Here is a 10317-nt window from a genome sequence, read left to right on the forward strand (position 1 = left end):
ATATTCTTCTGTGGTTCAAAGTTCCACTACGGTAGAGACTTCCACGGTAAATGAAACATCCATGAGGCAAGAACAATCAACAATGGATGATCCTTTCATGGAGGATGAAAATTCAACCATGCTAAACCCTTTAATGTTAGATAAAGGTATTTATTTTGATCAATATAATTAAAATGTACTATCATTGATATTCAATATGGTTAAAAACTATGTTTAAGATTAATGGTATTTATCTATTATGTTTTAAGCCATAGAAAGCAACATGGTGACTGCCACACAGACACAGGATAACATTAATGAGGAGCCTGTATTGCACAGCCAGAAAAGTAATATTGATACAGAAGATACCAACCAGGTGGAATTGAATGCAGAGACTGCACATTCTAGTGTAATTGACCATGGTCTTCAAGACCAATTCCTGGACTCTACAAATCAAGGTAAATTTTTTTAATGTATAAAACATAGATTTTAATGAGATCCACTATCATTAATAGATACTGGTTTTTTTATAACTTGATTTTTTGGTTCTTCTAACTATACTTAATAAATTGTCTGTAAATTGATGTATTAACTGTACCTAGAACTTTTTATACACACAGAATGTGACGTTAGCAGATCACAAACCATTAGCCAACAGGATTCTTTAAAGGAAGCCATGCAGCTAATTGAGAGGAATAGAAATGAAGAAATGAAAAAAATTGAACATCAAATAAATCAGCTGAATAATAATATACAGATTCTCAACACAACACAAAGACAACAGAATCAAGCACTTGTCACTCTTGCAAATTTTTACGATCATCTTGTTTCATCACAGAATGTGGCAGCAATCAACTACCAACAGATGCAGCACAGTATAAATCAAATGCTAGCATGGCAGTATGAGACTATTACCATCACACGCATGATTTCCACTTTCATGCAACTGTTGACAGAAGAAAGACAAAGAATGTCCAGATCAGATAATCCTTCTTGTATATCCAATGCTACAGCAGGAACCTTTGTATCCAGCTGTACACGTGGAGACTATGTAACAAGCTCTACACACAGAGAGTATGCAACGAGCGCTGCACCTGGAACCTATCTATACACCACTTTACCAGGAGAATCTGTATCCACCCCTGCAGCAGGAACAGATGTATCCACCACTTTACCAGGACCCTATGTATCCACCACTGCAACAGTAACCTATGTATCCACCACTTTACCAGTATACTCTGTATCCACTGCTGCAGCAAGTACCAATGTTTCCACCACTTTAACAGGACCATATGCATCCTACACTTTACCAGGACCCTATGTATCCACCACTGCAGCAGGACCCTATCTATCCACTACTTTAACAGGACCCTATGTATCCTCGACATTATCAGGACCCTATGTATCCATCCCTGCACCAAGACCCTATGTATCCACTACTTTAACAGGACCCTATGTATCCTCGACATTATCAGGACCCTATGTATCCATACGTGAAACAGGACCCTGTGTATCCTCCACTTTTGCAGGACCCTATGCATCCATCCCTGCACCAAGACCCTATGTATCCACCACTGCAACAGAACCCTATGTATGCACGACTGTAACAGGACACTATGTATCCTCAACTTTAGCAGAACCCTATGTATCCATCCCTGCATCAAGACCCTATGTATCCACTACTTTTACAGGACCCTATGTATCCTCCACTTTAGCAGGACCCTATGTATCCACCACTGCAACAGAACCCTCTGTATCCACGACTGTAACAGGACACTATGTATCCTCAATTTTAGCAGAACCCTATGTATCCATCCCTGCATCAAGACCCTATGTATCCACTACTTTTACAGGACCCTATGTATCCTCCACTTTAGCAGGACCCTATGTATCCACCACTGCAACAGAACCCTCTGTATCCACGACTGTAACAGGACACTATGTATCCTCAATTTTAGCAGAACCCTATGTATCCATCCCTGCATCAAGACCCTATGTATCCACTACTTTTACAGGACCCTATGTATCCTCCACTTTAGCAGGACCCTATGTATCCACCACTGCAACAGAACCCTCTGTATCCACGACTGTAACAGGACACTATGTATCCTCAATTTTAGCAGAACCCTATGTATCCATCCCTGCATCAAGACCCTATGTATCCACTACTTTTACAGGACCCTATGTATCCTCCACTTTATCAGGACCCTATGTATACAACAACTTACATGGAGACTATGTATCCACTGCTTATAGAGGCCTCAATGTATCCACCACTGCACCAGGGCCCTATTTATTGAAGCCAAAACCAGGACACTCAGAATCCACTACTGGACAAATTGCCTCAGAATCCCCCGCTGACTCAGGACCCTCAGAATCCACCGCTGCACCAGGAAAGTATAAATCCACCGCTGCACCTGTACCCTCTGAATACAGCCCTGAAAACACAAATTTGAGAAGCATAGCTGTAGCATCAGAAGTGCATTCAAGATTGCAATTGGCTTATCGACCTAGCTCAAGCTATGATGAGAATATGGATCTTCGAGTCAGATTAGAGCGTGCAAATATCCAAATTCAACATTGGAAGAGACAGGAAGCTAACGATGAGGATGAAGCTTAAATATTAAAGGTAAATAATAAATGTATATAGATTGCATTATCAGATAACTAAATATGGTGAGACATATGTGCTATGCTTTTTTTGAAAAACGTAACATAAAAAATGTGTTTCCTCAAGATAACAAATGTGCCCTACTCAACGATCATCATCCTGCACTTAAAAAATCCTACATATAACACTAACATTTATTATTTTTAATTAGTTTTAGCCATAGGCTTCTTATTCAAATTGTGAGTTTGAATCACCAAACTCAATAGGAAACTAAGTTAATCCTACATTGATTTTCTATTGTAATTTTGTGTATGGTTTGTAAATTTTTCAAAAAAAAAACATCATTTGATTTACTTTGGATACAGTCTTAGCAGAGTGTTATAGGCTACAAGTTTAGACATCACAAGAGTGGAGTATAAGCAAAATGCTGGCATGTAGCATACAAATATCTTTGTTTTATGTAGAGGACCAGAGCTCTGGAAACACACATGTAGACAAAGTTGCCTGAAATATAAAAGGAAAACAAATAAAAAAAGAGTAAAGACATAAGGAAGAAGAGTGTTAAACAGGATATAATAAACTTTTAAATATATGTAGATATTTTCAAGTTATTTGGACAGAAATCTGTCCCTGAAGAAGGGGATTTTTAACAAAACATGTAGGCAATAAAGGGACACTTTTTGCATCATTGAATACGGCAGTGTGAGTGCAGCCGATTACCTTTCATCTACATAGTCATCTTATGCCAAGCTGACGAGGAGGTCACTGCAGCATATTGTATTTATTGTTTGGAGCACAGTACAAACTGACACTATATATATATATATATATATATATATAGATATATATATATATATATATATATATACATACATCAAACATCGGCACCGCAGACTAATAAATTAAACTCAGACATACGGCATTGCTTTGTCCAAGAAATGCATTCTTTCAGAATGTATTTTATTAGTCAGTAGTGCTTCCATTGAATGGTGATTTTTGCAATATTTTGGGGTTGTTTGGACATGATAATTTTGTCTGTGCCGTGAAACATAATTTATGATGGAACCCATTACTATAGTGCTTGTATATCTTTAACTTAACCATTGCTAATACAAATGATGGAAAAATCTTCGGTGCACTACTGATCTAGAGTCACAATGAGAAATATATATTGTAATATTTTATTATAATTAGGGTTGTTACCTTTAAACCTTGCATTTCTTTTAAAATGAAGACTACAGTTAAAGATAAGGTGGACAAAAGTATGAAAATTAACTTTCAAGAACTTACCTGTTTTACTTCATTTTTAGATATGTCACAAACGGTCTTGCGAGCCAGGGTGAAGGAACTGAAGACAGAGGGATACAGAGTCATCCATGTGTCCTGTTTGAAAAGACAAATCGATAATAGGAATATACTTTCTGAGATACTTCAAGTCGTGCATTCCTGAAAATGTTCTAAATTTATTTTGTTTTGTTTTGGTTTGTTCATGTTGGTGGGGTTCACATACTAATATGTTCAAGATAAAAATAGAGAAAATATATGTACAGACACATATTCCATATTACAGTGATTGTTCATGCATATATATATAATTTATATTCTAATAATATCCCAAAAAAATTATTGCAAGTTTTGTATTGTTAATAATTTGCATTTGCTTAACAATGCATTTATATATTCAAAAAATATATACAAAAGATTTGCGCTCTAAAATACACACACTATATGTAGTTGGATTCAGGCGGCTGCTCACCAGTTGTGGGCGGGCTGCCCCAACAATGGATCAAAGTGAGTGTGAAAAAAGAAAGAGTGGGAGCGCAGAATGAATCCAATATATTGTTTTATTTAAAATATTAATATGTCATCCACATAAAAATGCAGTACATGAACTAGCCTCAGAAAAAACAATTGATATTATATAAATGTAAACGAGACTGCCATATCTCCTGAACAAATATGAATAAAAAACCTTTAATAAACCCTAGTTAGGGCTGCATTAATGCTTCATGAAAATCAGCCGTGCGTCCACGAGCTGAAATGATTGTAAAAAGGAGACTGCTAAAAAGTGCCTCTGTTATAAGTCACTGTCCTCCTTATACACAATAGAATTTCATTGGTAGAGAGTGTCCCAGTACTGGACTTGCGGACAACCGTGCTGTAGTATTCTGTGGCAAATGGATAGTGATGGTCAAATTCAATTTGTGGTATATCACCTGATGTAGAAGCCTCTCCGTCAAAGGCACTGTACTGAGCCGGGTTTGCTGGGGCTCTGTGCAGTGAACGTACAGCTGGTCTCGTCACCGGTGTACCATCCAGATGAACACGGTAGTTTAATTCTGCTGAAGGATGCTGTACCAGTCTGGATATGCAACAGTGTAAAAATACTGGAGCAGCAGATTCTCTGTCCGCTGGTGTAAAAATCCGTATTAATTGCGGCTACGGTCCACTCGATGCATGCGGCTCACAGGGTGTCAGGAGAATATAGCAGTCCAAATGAGGTCCTTCAAAGGAGTACCTTTGAAATGAAATAAAATTCATTTCCTTCTGATGAAACGGCCAGCGTTGTGGGACGAGAAACGCGTTAAGGTACTCCTTTGAAGTACCTCATTTGGACTGCTATATTCTCTTAACACCCTGTGACCCGCATGCATCCAGTGGACCGTAGCCGCAATTAATACAGATTTTTCCACCAGCGGACGGAGAATCTGCTGCTCCAGTATTTTTACACTGTTGCATATCCAGACTGGTACAGCATCCTTCAGCAGAATTAAACTACCGTGTTCATCTGGATGGTACACCGGTGACGAGACCAGCTGTACGTTCACTGCACAGAGCCCCAGCAAACCCGGCTCAGTACAGCGCCTTTGACGGAGAGGCTTCTACATCAGGTGATATACCACAAATAGAATTTGACCATCACTATCCATTTGCCACATAATACTACAGCACGGTTGTCCGCAAGTCCAGTACTGGGACACTCTCTACCAATGAGATTCTATTGTGTATAAGGAGGACAGTGACTTATAACAGAGGCACTTTTTAGCAGTCTCCTTTTTACAATCATTTCAGCTCGTGGACGCACGGCTGATTTTCATGAAGCATTAATGCAGCCCTAACTAGGGTTTATTAAAGGATTTTTATTCATATTTGTTCAGGAGATATGGCAGTCTCGTTTACATTTATATAATATCAATTGTTTTTTCTGAGGCTAGTTCATGTACTGCATTTTTATGTGGATGACATATTAATATTTTAAATAAAATAATATATTAGATTCATTCTGCGCTCCCACTATTTATATATTCTAATTGTATTTGCAATAATATTTGAATAGATTACCAATCGGAACATATTTGTGTGTTTAATGTACACATTACACAAATTTGCTTCCAAACTCGCAAAATAGTAAATTTTTAATATTGATATATAAAAAATTGGAATTGGAAATTAAAATTATGAAGGTAAGGATGGGATCAGATTAGCAAATATATATGGTTCTTTGATGGCGTAAACCATCTAGCCAATTGACGCTATCATCATTTCCCATGTTTCCCTCAAAGACATACACGCGTATGTATTTCCCACATATTGCGTCATTTAAGTTTTAGGGTGCTGTAAGTATGAGGAATAATAATAAAAACAATAAGCTAACATAGTATTTTCAATGAATAAAACTTTTATTTTCTAAAGGGTGAACTTTGAACAGGTTAACATATTATAACTGGTAATAGATTTATAAATAAATCTTGAAAAAAATATATTGTATATGTTTCTATAATAAAGATTAATAAGAATAATAGCACCGCATCAGATTATGTTATGTAGGATCAAGATGGTTTTCATATTCTTTGTTGTGGATTCATTGTGGATCAAGTTTCTTTTCCTGTATTGAAAAAAAAATAGTCATACACTGTGTGCACAAACAATGATGATTCAATAAAAAAATTTAAAAAAGGAATTTTTTTTACGTGTTTTCTATATAATAATATAAAAACCAAAAATTTTTTTTTTTTCATATTTGTTAATCTAAGAGTAATTTTTTTTTAGTTTACATTAAGGGAAAAAATCTGGCAACTTTAATACCCAAACATTGAGAGATATTACACAGTTTTATTAGTATTGTATAATTTTATTATTGTACTATATTTTGGTAAATATACACAGTTTATGAAGAAGATGTGGAAATACTATTGCCATCCTAATCTGACAGTGTTTATATTAATGATGGATAAAAATTAAGAACATTTTATTTTGGTTATTGTTTAAAATAATTCAATAGGGAAATGTTACATATATTGCTGTCATAACAATATAGTTAAATATGATATTTTTTCAAATAAATATATTCAGTTGAATAATATTTTATTGTTATGTAATATTAACAATAGAGAGTGGATCCTTACTAGGCATTTCCAAAGTTAGAGATATGGTCCTGTGTAGTAATATATATATTAGTGTATAGGTAAAGCAAATATGTTCATTTTAGATATGTTAATATTTTTAAAGGTACATGATTCCAGGATTCATGTTAGAAGTACAATTTAGTTTAGAATTATAATTAAATAAAAAAAAAGGAATGAATCTAAAAATGAAGATATGGATATCAGACATTTCAAAGGTCATAACAGTTAACAAGATTATGTAAGAAATAAATTAAAAATATTATTTAATGTATGTAATATGTTTTGTTAAGAGCTGATTAAAGTACGTAAACAGGCTAAATATAAAAATGCTAAAAACTGTTTCAATAGGTATAGTTACCGCAAAACCAAATAATGAGGAGTCCTAATCAGCGGATTGCAGTTGATTGGAAGGGCAAACAAGATAACTAGTTTAGGTGAAAAAAAAATATAATTAACAATGTCAAGATTAAACTATTACATTAGAACAGATGATTAAGGTACATAAATAGAAGACAAATTATCTACATCAAATTGTTTTAAAATGCATATTACCTGGAAAGTAATAAGGAGAAAAAATCTTCTTTGGCTTGCAGATGATGATTGGGAGGTCAGAACAGTAAACTAATTTAAAAAAATTGAGTAAATATATTAGCAATGCAGAAAAGTTAGCAAATGTTTAGAATAGTTGATATGCACTTTGAAATTGTATACAATTTAGAGAGCAATATTAAGGGGGGTACTCATGGAGAGATCCATGGCTAAAATCTAATCAATCTGACTAGATTGATTAGATTTTCTGCACATATCACTCGTGTGTAGCCCCCTCTGCGATAGCGATGCGCGGTGACGAACATCGCTATCGCTGCTGCTAGATTGAGCCTGCATGCAGACCATTACAGTTACATCAATTTAGAGTTAGTGTCTACTATACTATATTGACATTTGTGTGCTAATAAATTCTTTATAATTTAAAAAAATAATCAAATTTAAGGGAAGGGGGTATTGCTTGTTTGAGAAATGAGGTGTAACAATGTAAGATTGTTATTAACCAATCATAATATTTAGTATGTTACATGCACAAGAAAACATTAAAAATTTAATTAATACCTATCACTGTTTTGCATTTTTACAGTTTATACATAAATTAGAATTTATCTCATTGTGTTAAAAACAGTTATTTCATAAGGATAAGGCCAGGATAACACAGCATGTGTCTAAATGAGTTATGGAACCACAGCATACAGCATGCCTTTAAACTTTTTTTTTATTATAGTGATGCCAACACTGTGGCAGTGCATGCTGGGTAGTTTAGTTACACAGAAGTTGGTGAGACAAAGGTTGCCTAACCATTACCTAGTCCATGGTTTCCTTCGGCATTTTAAATACACCTCCCAGCAAGCATGGACAACATGTTTAAATATAATAAAAGCAAACCTGTGAGAGTGCATGCTGGGATGTTTATTTCAACAGCAAATGGAGAACCACAGCATGTACACCATGAATTAGGCAAAAAAAAAAATCTAACCGTTGCAGTAAAAATAGGATTTCAAAAATGGTGCAACCAAATATATATATATATTTGTTTTGATATAGAAAATATTGTAAATCTGTTTGATAAACAATATAATTGTTTTAATTGAAGAATATTAATAAAATTTATGTTAAAATTAATGAAGGGAAACTTTATGAAAAACATTACATGGGTACAACTGTGCTAAACTGAAATGGGAAACCATTATATTTTAAATCTTTAAAATATAGCTAGAGATTTTTGATTGATGTATATTTTAGAATGGAAAACATAATGTAGAAAATACTTGAATAATAGTTAATTTCTATAATTATAAAAATTCTACTTACCAGTAATGATAGCACCCGAAAATTCAATATGTGAAAAGTGGTTTTTTTTTTATGGTATTTTAAATGATTGAAAGTCAACTAATGAAAAATAAACCATAGAAAATATGAAACTTAACTTTAAAATGAAAAAATAACTATGTTTAGAATTAGTTTTAAAGTTACTCCAACTTGAGATGGAAGGCAATGGCATTTAGAAATTCCATCAAATCTATGAAACCAAGTTGGGCAAAACATTTCTGTAGTGCATCTTCTCGAGCAGTATTTTCACGTTTGGTTGGTGTTCGGGCAACATTAAAGGTTACTTTTTCAATGAGCTTGGTGGTCATTTGTTGCTCCTTGTGAAGATAGGAGATAAGTTTGTAGACTCCAAACTTTTTCTCTCCCAGGAGAATATTCCATCTCCTGTGCCATCCTTCCAACTTATTTTGGGTCCTTGGAATCCCACCAACCATATTGTCATGCACTGACCACATGCATGGTGGAAACAGTGGGGGACATCTGTTTTGACTTCTGGTTCGTTCTCTAAGCCGCCCCAATATATATGTCTCCTCAAAATAAGTTACTAATGTAGCAGCATTAGGAGGCATTTCTGATTTTAATTGTTCAAATGCAGCAGGGATTTCGTCTGCTGGGAGGAAGGAAAGTGCCTGTAGGTTCCTAAGTTTCATAGCAAAAGCATGATCACGTCCATATTGTACAGATAAGCCACATGATTGAATTTTTCGCCAAATATTTTGACCTAAATGAAACAAGCAACACTTATGTGTGCTACTCGGAAAAACTTGTTTAGCTGCTTGTATTGCAGCATTCTCAAAATCTGTCAAAATGTAAAGAGGAGAAAATAGAATATCATATTCCTGTGCATAATCCTGTAGGTCTTCTAAAAAACGGATATAACAAACCTCACTTTTGCTACTAAGCAATCCATAGACCAGTGGGACGAAGCGTTGCGTACTGTCATCTGTGCCAACCATAGCATGAATTGAGTATATTTGTCTAAATAGGGTTGGACACGTTTTGAAAGTGCCATCCATTACCCAATACGGTGCCTCATGAAGCTTCCGCAAGTTAGCTTCTGTACTGAATAATAGTGTCCTTTCGTTGTGGAAAGTACTGTCCTTTCCAAGAAATTTTATCCCATCAATGTATTCCAAATTATGTGGGATATCAATATCATCGAGTGTGGTTGGCTCAGGTGGGCAATCCGCTCTCCTTACCCTTTTCACAAGTTTACGGAGGGATTCACTGTTAGGAAGACAGGCAGCACTAGTAGACGGCATTTGGGCAGTAACCGCTTGAATTATTACAGATGGTGGATCATTGGTATCCCTTGCACGTTGCTTTATTGATGCCTTGGCAATGGCAACATCGGTTTTTTCAGCCTTCGGAGTATGAGTATGTTCTCCATGAGTATTAAGTTGGTGCTGTCCTGCAACAATGGTCGTCTTTGCAAAACATGAA

The 10317-nt window shown here is 35.2% G+C and overlaps 1 long non-coding RNA gene across 1 annotated transcript; it reads right to left on the reverse strand.

Moving 5' to 3' along the window:
• Positions 1-2635: 2635 nt before the first annotated feature.
• Positions 2636-7680, reverse strand: LOC134957879 (uncharacterized). The gene is made up of 5 exons (XR_010186779.1): positions 7549-7680; positions 7355-7421; positions 6397-6476; positions 3881-3973; positions 2636-3094 (listed from the first exon to the last, which is right to left on the reverse strand). It is a non-coding gene; the product is annotated as an uncharacterized LOC134957879 (long non-coding RNA).
• Between the last annotated feature and the right edge of the window lie 2637 nt (positions 7681-10317).

The sequence above is a fragment of the Pseudophryne corroboree genome, chromosome 9 (genome assembly GCF_028390025.1).
Source record: "Pseudophryne corroboree isolate aPseCor3 chromosome 9, aPseCor3.hap2, whole genome shotgun sequence".
NCBI classification, from domain to species: Eukaryota; Metazoa; Chordata; class Amphibia; order Anura; family Myobatrachidae; genus Pseudophryne; species Pseudophryne corroboree.